At 47.7% G+C, this 13,168-nt stretch overlaps 1 pseudogene; it reads right to left on the bottom strand.

Annotated features, from left to right (window-relative positions):
• Positions 1 to 7,728: 7,728 nt before the first annotated feature.
• LOC136398051 (eukaryotic translation initiation factor 1 pseudogene) lies at positions 7,729 to 8,140 on the bottom strand (annotated as a pseudogene).
• Between the last annotated feature and the right edge of the window lie 5,028 nt (positions 8,141 to 13,168).

Raw genomic sequence — 13,168 nt, 5'->3', positions numbered from 1 at the left:
AAAAATAAGCAAACAAAAAAGCACGAGCTATAGAAGCAAAGAGAAAATAAAAATGAAATCTGGGATTATCAAGGGGAAGTAGAAAAGCTCCCCAAAGGAATATTGTTACAATTGGAGGTTCCTGAACAAATGGATCATAGAGCCAAGAACATACCATAAAACAATGTCATAGTAATTATAAATCTGCACAGTTTTCAAAAGAGTGAATTTATTTTCCAGGCCCTACAAAATATATATAGTACATTGGTAACATGAGGGCCTACAATGAACTTTTAAGTACGCATCACATATTAAAATGCACACACAACTCTTATATCATATCAAGGCACAGTAGGTTGGATCCAATAAATGGTACACATTTAATTGACAACAGTTCTGTTCACCTTTGACGTTAGAAGTGCTGTAATGCTTGGTCTTGTGCCTTCTTCTCTGAACCAAGCAGGAATATTCAAATCACTCTTTGGAGGTCAGTGCTCAGCTAGCTGAGGACGAGAGGTGAGATTTAAGTGTCCGTTTGCTGATGATAATGATACTGTCTCTGACTGAAAGTCATTTTAAATATAGGGAAGGTCTGGCCCAATATCCTCTCCTTCCTCCATGTCCATATATTGAAAGTCACAAAGCAGGGATCAGGGTCAGGGTGAACACAGGCTCCAGGAAGGCTGCCTCAGGCTCTAAGGACAGGCCACCTCACCTTCCCCTCCCAGGAGCTGCAGCTGTAACTGACAGCTATCAGAGCACAGGACCCCATTGCTGGGCAGCTCTCTTCACCTGGGACAGTGGCGAGAAAGGGACGGATGGCAACTGAGGTGCATCGAGCCCCACCTGTGGAGTTACAGAATTATGTCTAGGATGGAAAAGTCCTTTGCTTCGAGCTGTTCCAAACTTTAAGAGCCACCACCACCGACATGAGAAAGGGCTCACTCTGTGCCTGGAATTACAACAGAGATGGTTTAATTGCATGCAATTGTCTCAACTGTGTTAGGTAAGTAACATCATCCCCATTTTACAGATGATAAAACAGAGGATCGGTGAACTTAAGAAATTCACCAGTTTGCTAGGGCTGCCACAACAAAGTGCCACAATGGGTGCCTTAACAGCAGTGTATTGCCTCTCAGTTCTGGAGGGTAGAAGTCTGAAACCAAGTTGTCACAGGGTTGGTCCTGGGGGCTCTGGGGGGAGAATCTGTTCTATCCCTGCCTCTCTCATAGCTTCAGGTTTGCCAACAATCTTCGCTGTTCCTTGGCTTGTAGATACATCGCTCTGCTCTCTCCCATGCTTCTCTTCATCTTCACATGCTTTTCTCCTCAAGTGTGTGCCTCGGTGTCTGAATCTCCCCTTTTAAATCTTTTTTTTTTTTATTTATTCATTTTTAGAGAGGAGAGAGAGACAGAGAAGAGAGAGACAGAGAGGGAGAGAGAGGAGAGGCAGAGAGAGAGAAGGGGGGAGGAGCTGGAAGCATCAACTCCCATATGTGCCTTGACCAGGCAAGCCCAGGGTTTCGAACTGGCGACCTCAGCATTTCCAGGTCGATGCTTTATCCACTGCGCCACCACAGGTCAGGCTGAATCTCCCCTTTTAAAGGACACCGGTAAGATTGGATTAGGACCCACTCTAAGGATCTCATTTTAATTTGATTACCTCTGTAAAACTCTATTTTCAAATAAGGCCACATTCTGAGGAACCAGGGGTTAGGACTTCAACATACTTCTCGGGGAGACTTTTTGAGACTTCAACACTTTGCTCCATATCACAAAGATCTCACCTCTGGTAAATGATGTTGCCAATATTCAATACTAAAAAACCTGATACCAGCTCTTATCCAAACCCTTTTCTGCCTCCTATCTGACTTTTTCGGCCCCCAACTCCCTTTGTAAGACACATCTGTTACGTGGAGAGCAGCGACTACCAAGGCTGTAACTCATCTTCCACTTTCAAGGATTTTCTAAGTATGGGTAGTCCTCTATATTTGTGGCTTCTGCATCCTCAGATTCAACAAACCACACATCAGAACCCACAGCTGATTGAATCTGCCAGTGTGGAACCAGAGGATCAGGAGGGTTGCCCAAGGGATTTGAACATCTGTGGATTTCGGTACTTTCAGGGTTCCCGGAACCTATCTCTGTAGGATACCAAGGGACCTCTCTGTAATCTCTTATCTTTTATGCATCCCCCTGGAGGGACATACAAATAGTGCCAGTCTTTTTTTTCACTCTGATTGACAGACATTTGCTCTCCTAAATGAATGTTCCCCTTCCCCTGAGCACTTACGCAGGAACCCCGTTTCTGTGCCGGTGCGGAGCCAACGCAAACAGCCCTGCCTCTTAGAAGAGAGGGCACCGCTGTCTTCGCGCTGTTCAGTGAGACGCCTCACTTCCTAGTTCTCACAGTGACATCCTACACCTGTCGTTCTGCGTGCAAGTGGGGAAGCCTGCAGATGCCACAGAGACATGGGAGGTGGTGCAGGAGGAAAGAAGGAGGCAAAGGGCTCAACAATTCATCACGATTTGAGTGCCTACACCTTCAAGCTTTCTTTCTGTTAATTTGCAAAGCACTGTTCATATGTCTCTAAATTAGTAAGACTTTGTGTTGGTTCTGTCACCAAAAGACGGTCATCTCTGAACAGGATTGTGTCAAACCTCACTGGGGCAACCCTGGGGTCTAGATCATCCTTTCTCGGGATTTCACGGACAGGGTAATGATGCAACTGTCACTGCATTAAGCAGACCCACTGAAGGTCTTATGCTAGCAGAGCATGCACTGCCCAGACCCCCTTCAAAAAGAACTGTTGCTTGAGCTTTGGGGAGTATCACACCTGCAGAGACACCTCACCATGCCCCGGTCAGGCTCCCAGCCAGGGTCTGGCTGAAGCTGTGGTATAAAGTCCTGGAGTTGCAGCCTAACGCAGGGCAATTCTGAGGGGCTGTTTGAGCTCCAGAGTTCCTGTGGGTTCAGCCAAGGTTGCCTTTGGGTCTAAATCACAGCTGGACTTCTCTACATCTACCCAGCTTCCTTCCCTCCTTTCCTTGTGTGTCTTTCATAAGGAGTGTTCTCTCAAATGTTCTGCACTCTAAACTTCATCATCTCAGAGTCAGCTCCCCGGGAGCCCTACCCTGGGACCCTCCTCTTACTCAAGTCAACATTTGGTCCTGCCTACAGATGGCCAATAAACTTATGAAAAGATGCTCAACTTCACTAATCAGAGAAATGCAAATTAAAACCACAATGAGAGATCACCTTACACCTGTCAGAACGGCTATCATCAAGAAATCAACGAACAGCAACTCTTGGTGAGGATGTGGAGAAAAGGGAACCCTCATGCACTGTTGGTGGGAATGCAGACTGGTGCAGCCACTGTGGAAAGCAGTATGGAGTTACCACAGACAATTAAAAATGGAACTGCCTTATGATCCAGCAATTCCACTTCTGGAAATATATCCGAAAAAACCCAAAACATTGATTTGAAAGAATATATGCACCCTTATGTTTATTGCAGCATTATTTACAATAGCCAAGATTTGGAAGCCGCCCAAGTGCCCGTCAGTAAATGAGTGGATAAAAAGCTGTGGTACATATACACAACGGAATACTACTTGACCATAAAAAAGAAAGAAATCTTATCTTTTGCGACAGCATGGATGGGCCTGGAGAGCATTATGCTAACTGAAATATTCAGTCAGAGAAAGACAAATACCATATGATTCATTCATATATAGAATCTAATGAACAAAATAAAATAGCACACAATAGGAACAGACTCATAGAGACAGAGAACAGACTGACAGCCGTCAGAGGGGAGGGGTGAAAAAGATGAAGGGACTAGTGAAAGAAAAAAAAGATCTCATAGACACAGACAATAGTATAATGATTACCAGAGGGAAATGGGGGGTGAGCGGAAGTAGAAGAGGGTAAAGGGGAGATAAATGGTGATGGAAGGAGACTTGACTTAGGGTGATGACCACACAATACAACATACAGATGATATATTATGAAATTGTACCTTTCAAACCTATGGGGACCAATGTCATCCCAATAAATTCAATAAAATTAAAAAAATTTTTTTTTGGTTCTGAAGCACTAAGAGGCCAACGCTACTTTTGTCTGGGGCTCCAAATTTTAGCTTTCCCCAGGCCTGCCCAGACTCCCTTTTGTTTGGCACCTCCAAATTTAGCTAATGAACATCTTTCTCCCTTTCTTCCACTAAGATTTATTGAGAATCTACTATGTGCCTAGTACTGCTCTAGACACTAGAATTACAGCAGTAAAAAAACAACAACAACAACAACAAAGAAAACAAGGAAAAATCCTTATGCTCATGAAGCTTATATCAGGGAAAACAGACAATTACTTAAAATTAGTAAAATAATGTCACTTTGATATTGGGGCCATGAGGAAGAAAAGAGCAGGGAGTGGAAAGAGTTGGGGAGCAGTTCGGAAGGAATAAAGTAAATAGGAGGTATTTGAGGAAGGGCCTTTTAGACAGCAGGTATAGCACGTGCAAAGGCCCTGAGGCAGAAACTTGCTGTATGTTCAAAGATTAAGAAGGATGCTGGGATAACTGAAGCAGAGGAGACAACAATCAGAAGTAAAACCAGTGATTATGCATGGAGTGAGAATGTGGAACTGCAGGTGTGAACGGCCTCCTAGGCCACTACAGGGACTTTGGCTTTGACTCTGGGTGAGACAGGAGTCACCAGAGGGCTCTGAGCACAGGAGAGACATGATCAGATGGAACATTTTTAAAGACCACTCCACTGCTAGAAGCAGGAGACCGGACTGTTTCAGTAAAGCCAAGTAGGAGGTGGTGGTGGCTCAGCCAAGAGGCTGTGGTAGAAGTGCTCGGATTCTGAAGAGATTCGGAGGTAGAGCTCATGGGATTTGTTATTGATCCTTCTGAGAGAGCCAGCTGTGTGTCTGCCAGGATCACATACACAGGTGCAGCCCGCGGCATTTCTCAATCTTACAAACACCGTGTGTGGCTTTGAATCCAGACACACCTGAGTCTGGAACCCAACTCCATCTATACTAGCTGCTTGTTTCAAGCAGGTTATGTCAACTCTCCAAGATTCCGTTTTTTAATCTGTAAACTGGGGATAACAAACCTATGTCATGGGATTATTGTGAAGATTAAATGAGATAAAGTAAAAGAAAGTTGACACAGGGTCATTGTGAAGGCAGGAGGGGTTGGGCACAGCTGGGAGCAGGCAGGAAGGCCCGGAGCTGGGGTGGGGAGAGAGCAGAGTCTGGGGCATGCACTGGCCTTCCCAAGCCAGGCTGGGGGATACGGCAGCCCAGGCAGGCAGGGGCAGAGAGACGTCCAGAGAAAAGATGGCCAGAGGGAATTCCTTGGATGAAGGTGGAACCATGGAAAATGGGAACACCCCCAAATTCTGAAGAGGATGAGATCACCCTAGTGGAAGCCAATCATAGCTCTCCCTTGGGCAGGCAAAAAGGGTTTTATTAGGCCAAAAACTGCAGAGATGTCTAGCAGCTGCCAAGAAAGGAGGCCAGGCCAGCCCTGGGCCCAAGGCCATAAGCCCTGGGGGCCCCACCCTGGCTAGAAACAGAGACTAGGGGAGAGCTGGGGCCAGCCCAGAAGCCAAAAGCGGTGGGGGCTGTCTGATGTCTGGTGCTGATGGGGCATGCTCCTGTAAAACCGGTTAGGTCCTGATCAGAGCAGCCAGCAGAGCCCCGTGAACTACGTGAACTACGGCTCTGTGATTTCTTTTCCCTTAAGAAAGACAAAAAGAGGGATTAGCATTCCTTCCATCAGAGATGTTCTACTGATCTATGCATGTTTTCTTCCCCAATACACCAGAAGTTTAAACTGAGGATGATGCACTTCTCTCATAATCAGAGGGAGCCTTGGTGGTGATCACATGTGAGTTCAAATCTCAATGCTGCTGGTCACCTAGGCATGATGTTTGACCTCTGAGTCCTGCAATATGGGGGTCACACTAACTCACAGGCGACTGCTCGTGGCCACCAGCTCCTCTTCTCTCTCTCCTCTGGTGTCAGGAGAATGAAAGGAGACACAGTGAATGTGAAGATGAACACTGTCAGGTGTGTGGTCGGGTCTTTCCTGTGTCATGCAAGTCATGGGACTGGTTTCTATGGGCCAGAGGGAAAAGGTGGGGTCTGGGACTTCGGGAACAGCCCCCAGCCCCCAGGGATGCTGAAGCAACACCCCTGGTCCCAGGGAGGGACATGGTCCTCATTCAGCCGCCGTTCCCCCTGTGGCACTACCATCTGCTCCCACTCTTTCAACGTCCTAAAGAAATGGGACAGAACGCTTGGGAAAGGAGGCATCCTTATATCAGTCACCTTGGGGGCAGAAATCCACCAAGCCTGACTGTTGTCCAGAGGCACTGGTGTCAACCAGAAACAGAGGCTGGCCCGGAGCGGAGCTCTTCTGGTAACCTCTTCCTCAAAGCACCCCGCAGGGACGAGGCTGGGACTGGGGCCAAGTCCCGCAGCTGCTCGGTGCCTGCCCGGCCGGGGGAGCTTTCTGGTTTGCCCACTCTGACTGTCACAATCCTGGGGCTGTAGGTGCAGGGGTGACCCGCGGGTCATTCTCCTCCCTGCCCCCACCCTCCAACTCACCAACTTCAGATTCTCTAAGCCTCCTTCTGTGGGCAGGAAAGGAAAGGGAAGCATCGCTTCTCACCTTCCTGTCATCCCCACCCTCACCCCCACCCCCTTCTCTACCCTCCCACTCCACCTCCATCCTCTATGACAATTCTTTCCCTGGTCATGTAACTTGAAAGCCAACTGAGTCTTGCTTCTAAGTAACTCGGTAGAGAACAGAAGCTCTGACCCCTGGTCTCCAACCAGGGTTTTTCGGGCTAAGGTGTCACAGAATTTTGGATCAGATACGAGAATCTCCCAAACCAGGCTAGTGCCCTTTAAACGAGTGGTATCTGGGTGCCAGGCACTGCACTCTGTGCTTCGCGGGCATCACTTAATCCCAACGGCGACAGCATGAGGGACAGCTCTGGTTTACAGGTGTGAAAAGGATGTGAGCACCTCGCCTAAGGTCACACACAACCCCACATTGGAAGCCAGACTTCAAAACTGAGCTCTTTGCCACCATGTTACACTTCTCAAACGCTGTTCCATGGATCACTCCATTCACTCCTCTAGCTCGGCCCGGGATGAACGAGACCTGTGGTCAAGCACGCTAGGGAAGTACTTGCTATTTCTCTCCACTTCTTGGAGAGTCTCAGACAATACTGACAGATTAAAGGCTCTGAAAAGTCCTGTGGTGAGTAAATCCATTTAACTTGCTCTAACCCAATGTTTCCTAAATTTATTTGCACTGAAAATTCCTCCTCCTCCTCCTCCTCCTCCTCCTCCTCCTTCTCCTCCTTCTCCTTCCTCTTCTTCCTCTCCTTCCTCTCCTTCCTCTCCTTCCTCTCCTTCCTCTCCTTCCTCTCCTTCTTCCTTCTTCTTCTTTCTTCTTCCTTCTTCCTTCTTCCTTCTTCTTCTTCTTCTTCTTCTTCTTCTTCTTCTTCTTCTTCTTCTTCTTCTTCTTCTTCTTCTTCTTCTTCTTTCTTCTTCTTCCTTGGAGTTACACTAGTCCAAGTTAAAAGCAGACCCCACATGCGGGAGTCTGTCTGACTGTCTCTCCCTGTTTCCAGCTTCAGGAAAATGATAAAAAAAAAAAAAAAAAAAAAGCAGACCCCAAATGGTTACATCTCATAAGCTGTGAGGTTTTTAAACTTGTGACAAGGGACAGAAGGGAAATGCTACTCATTGCAAGGAAATCCTCACTTAAGCTTCAGTGAGCCAAAAGCACTTAAAACCCATGAACCTTCAGCTGGTCGTCCTTAGCCAGTCCAATCTCTACCAGGAACTGGCATATGTTCTTGCGCTGGTCACCCTGTAGCTGAATTACTTCTCCATATTCTGGATGCTCAATTACAGTACCATTGCAGGCAAGTTTCTTCTTAAACGCCTTCACTAGTTTCTTTTTATCGTAATCATCAGCGATCCCTCGGACAGTAGTAAGGGTCTTCCTGCCGTTTCTCTGTTGAATTCTTATATGGATATAATCCTCAGTGCCAGCAGGAAGCAGATCATCACCCTTACTTGCATCAGCAAAGGGGTCGAAAGAGTGGAGGTTCTGGATAGCGGACATATGGATACGATTCCTTTTCCTCGGTGGAAACGCCCTGGGAAGGCTGCAGCCTGCGGAAGGCAACGGCGGGAGAAGGCGGGCAGGGGTGACGGAGCGTTGGGAAGCGAGGGGGGCGCAAGGGGGAGGTTGCTGAGTCCTCGGAGGCGGCTCAGTGACTGGGGCCTTCTTCTTTTTTAATTGGACACTGTTACTATCCCAGAGAATGCACTTTGGTTTGAAATGCCACACAAGATAACGTTACCTGTCTTGTTCAAACAGTGTCTGACAAATATTAAGAACTCCATAAACAGTGATTAAATAACACTAACTCACTTTTCCCTCATTTCAGGTCATTCCAGCCCACTGGCCAATATTCCTTTCTCTGAAGATTCTCTTAGCCGTGCAGGATACTCCAGACCAACTCCTGATGTCTCCCCGGATGGGTGTGCTTGGCTGTGCTGATCATGTGGGAAGAAAAGTCCATTCAGGCCTCCCTTAGTTCAGCCCCTCAGAGGTCTCTGCTCTAAGAATAAAGGGGAAGCTCTGAGACAGTTCAGTTTGGGCCGAAGGAATGTGGTAATGGAAGAGGGCATGGGAGCCTCCAGCCCTCCGAGCCGTCAGTGCGGGTCAGTGCAGGACGCCGAGGACCGCGAGGGCCCTCCCCCTCCGCCTCCGCCTCCGCCAGCGCTCACCTCTCCATTTGCTCCTGCCTCCCTGCTCCTCACCCCCTCTAGTCTCCCTCTAATTTTGTGTCTCAGTCTATCAGTCCCTCTTACTTCCTGCCCTTCCAGACTCAGCTTGAACTCCACGCTGGACTGGAACTGGAGGTCCTCCCTGGGGACCGTGACCACACAGCAGAGCCAGACCCCAGCTGCAGAGACGCAGGTGTCATTGCTGTGGAATGGGGCTCAGGCCTCCTGGGCCCGCACAGGCAGCCAGGTCAAGACCACGGACTCTCACCGACACCCACCGCTCTTTCTCCCGTGTGGCTACACCCCCTTGGCAAGCCTCCCACCCGGGTGCAGAGGCCACTGCGCCCTCTTCTCCCCCCTGCTGGAGAAATGCCACCACCACAGGACTGGCATTACTTCAGGCTTGGATTCCCAACGTGGCACCGCCTGCCAGCACGTGTACCCATCCTGGGTGTCATTGTCTTAGCCACTTACTGTTCTGGGCTGTCATCACTCAACCCGTGCTTCCTTCTGACCCAGGCCTGATTCTTCCATCCTTATCTTCTAGTACTGAGCAAAAAAGTGAGGCCACTGGGATCATATGATCTCTATTAAGTTCTTGCTCTCTACCGAGTCAGCTACCACCATCCCCACTGCTTTCTCATTGATTTTAGAAGCTGTCTAAAATCCAGGTCAAACCCCCCAGCCTACGGAGTCAGACTGCCAGGGTTCAAATACCCTTTATATCACTTTGTGGCTCTGTGATCTTGGGACAGATTTCTTAATCACCTCAATGCCTCAGTTTCCTCCTTAGTGAAAGGGGATAATATTTGCCTTTACTTCATAGAGCTGATGGAAGGATTAAATGATATAAGACACACAAAGACTAGACACAGGCCTGGCTTGTAGCAAATGCTAACAAACGTTCGCTATTGTCACACACACACACACACACACACACACACACACACACGCACACCCTGCTTCCTCCAAACCTTGCTCCATCACCGTGAGCCTTACCCTGCCTCTAGCTCATTCCTCTCAGCTTATAAAGATGCACAGGTTCAAACCCCTCATTCTAAACTCTTCTTGTTTCTATGTTCTCCATATCTCTTGTCTTCTCTCATTCAAACTTCTCAGAAGTATTCTTTATCAGCTCACTTTTTCCTTATTTCCCATTTGTTTCCCAGCCTACTGTGATGTGGCTTCTGGTCTTACCATAGTTCTGACACTTGTCAGGGTCACCAAGACCAGTGGGTATTCCTCAGTCCCTTCTTCCTGCTGCACTTGACTTTTTATTTTATTTTAATGGGGTGACATTGATAAATCAGGGTACATATATTCAGAGAAAACCTCTCCAGATTATTCTGACATGCACTTGACTTTGTTGATCATTTTTGTCCTTTGTGAAATGGTGGGTGGCTTCCTTATCACTCACTTGGGTGTACTTGTCCTTCACCCCTTTCCTTCTCTATCTCCTCACAGGGTCCTCGGCTTGCCCAGAAATGCTACTATTACCCTCTGAGTTTGTCCTTAGCTTCTGGGTCTCCTCTGCCTTCAAACGTCTTTCCAGTGACCTTAACAGCTTTCGTGGCTTCTACTTCCACTTGATTAATACCTGCTATAAAATGAATTGTGTGGCCTTCAAATCCACATGTTGAAGCCCTAATTCCCTAATGTGACTGCACTTGGAAATAGGACCTTTAAGAAGGTAATTAATGTTAAATGAGGTTATAAGGGTGGGGCCCTAGTTTTATAGGACTGACATCCTTATAAGAAGAGGAAGAGACACTAGAGAAGTCTCTCACTTCTGGACTCACACAGAGGAAAGGTCACGTGAGGACACAGTGAGAAGGTAGCCATCCGAAAGCCAGGAAGAGAAGTCTCACCAGAGACCAGCTGTGCTGGCACCTTGGTCTTGGACTTCCAGCCTCTACAACTGTGAGAAAATTAATTTCTGTTGTTTAAGTCACCCGGTCTGTGGCATCTTGTTATGGCAGCCTGGGTTGACTAATACAATACCTAAGTGTATCAGTTAGCTTTTCTTGCATAACAAACCACTCCAAAATGTAGTGGCTGAAAATAACCACCATTGATTTGTTCTGGGCTCAGCCAGGTGGTTCTTCTGACCTTGATCGGGTTCACTTACGTGTCTGTGGTTAGCTGCCGGTTTGGCTGGACACTGGTTGGTCAGGCAGGGTGGCCTCAGCTGGGATGATCACCTCTGCTCAGTGTCGTGTCTCATCCACCAGCAGGCGTGGCCTCATTCTCACAGCAATGCAGCAAGGTTTCAAGAAAGCAAAGAGAGTGGTGGTTTGAAAGCAAAAGCCTCAAATTAGAGGCAGAGATCTGGGCCTTTCCATTCACGTCTGCTGTCTAGTAGCTGACTTCTAAATATCAAGGCACCTTGAGCAATGAACAAGGAATATAGAAAAAAAATAGTTGAATATGTAAACTCTGGGAAAGCCCTTGCCGTTGGGCGAGGGGAGGGAAAATGGTGAGGAAAGACACTTTATTCACTGGTGCCTAGCATTTTAAGGGTTAATTAACAGGACTTGAAAGATGTAGAATGAGAAAGGATGAGGAAAATGGTCCTCCCCTCATTCCCCGAAGATGGTTCGGGGGACTGAATAGAGGTTGGAGATAATTTACTGAGCACTTATTATGTGCTGGATACTATTCTAAGCACTTGGCAAGAACACTGAGTACTTGAGAAAATGTATCTGGAACCAGACTTGCTCAACTTGAACCCCATTTCTGCCAGTGATCCAGAGAAAGTTAGTTAACTTTTTTGTGTCTCAGGTCCCTCATCTGCAAAAGAGGCATAACAATGTCACTTACCCCAGTAGGCTGGGTTAAGTGAAATAATACATATGAGCCACATACATGTGCCCCATAAACACCTGTATTGTTACTATGGTCTCATTTAATTCTCATAACCAATTTATGAGGTAGGTGCTTTTACCTCTATTTTATAGGTGAGGAAACTGAGGCTTCGAGAGGTTAAATAATAACCCTAATGTGCATGGCTAGGATGTGGCCTTGGACCCAGGCAGTCAGAACTTCAGGACCTGTGTGTTCTTCACCAGTGCTGCCTGCTCATCCCCCTTTGCCATTCACCAACAGGAAGAGAACAAGTTTGGGGTTAAGATAATGAGTTTGGTTTTAGACTTGGATGTTCAGTTGTCTCTAGGACATCCAGGTAGAGACTTGTGGCCAGCGGTTGGGTTTGTATTTAGGGTATAGCAATCAACATGCCATAGACAGAGAGGGGCTGAGTCATGGGTGGATGAGATCTCACAGGGAGATGGGGTCACAGGGAGAGGGGACTGGGATACATTGAAGGAGTAAATAGAGAGAAGGACCCTATAAAAGAGGATGAGGCGGTAGAGCGTCGGCCTAGCGTGCGGAGGACCCGGGTTCGATTCCTGGCCAGGGCACATAGGAGAAGCACCCATTTGCTTCTCCACCCCTCCGCCGCGCTTTCCTCTCTGTCTCTCTCTTCCCCTCCCGCAGCCAAGGCTCCATTGGAGCAAAGATGGCCCGGGCGCTGGGCATGGCTCTGTGGCCTCTGCCTCAGGCGCTAGAGTGGCTCTGGTTGCAATATGGCGACGCCCAGGATGGGCAGAGCATCGCCCCCTGGGGGGCAGAGCACCGCCCCTGGTGGGTGTGCCGGGTGGATCCCGGTCGGGCGCATGCGGGAGTCTGTCTGACTGTCTCTCCCTGTTTCCAGCTTCAGAAAAATGAAAAAGAAAAAAAAAAAAAAAAAAAAAAAAAAAAAGAGGATGAGGATGAACAACCAGAGAAGGGAGAGAGAAGTTTTGAAGGGAAGTTCTGAGTTTTCTTGGGAGAGCCAATAATTAATGAACACCGCCTTTCTCTTTAAACACTGGCCCAGTTTGGAAGATACATTATGTACTCACCCTCTTTAGAGGATCAAGGTGGAGAAAGTGTGAGGGAGGAGAAAATGCAGGGGTGAAATAACACAGAAAGGACAAAGGAGGTACGTCTGCAAAGTGGCCCATTGGAGCCGGATTTGGCAAACTGATGACCTTGGAGAGAGGTTTCTGAGGAAAAATGTGGAAAATAGATTCCAGCTAAAATCTGACTATGAGGTAAGTAAAGATAACAGACCCTCCAGGGAGGAAGGCAGTGGACAGAGCAATGGAGGAGATGACTGCTGATGGATCCAGTCCCCGGGGAGACAGAAAGGAGTAGCGTCTGGATGGGGAGTATCTGAAAGAAATGGACTGGGAGAAAATCACCCTGAGAAGGTGGGTTTCTAGCCCAGAATGATAGAGGCGGTGACATCATCTTGCAGTTCTGTCCAGGCTATGGCGATCCTGGTCAACAATGCCCAGTCTTTCCTTGGCCACAG

Source organism: Saccopteryx leptura, chromosome 3 (assembly GCF_036850995.1).
Source record: "Saccopteryx leptura isolate mSacLep1 chromosome 3, mSacLep1_pri_phased_curated, whole genome shotgun sequence".
Taxonomy (NCBI): Eukaryota; Metazoa; Chordata; class Mammalia; order Chiroptera; family Emballonuridae; genus Saccopteryx; species Saccopteryx leptura.
The sequence above is the reverse complement of the archived record's forward strand: the minus strand, read 5'-3'. Positions and strand labels throughout refer to the sequence as shown.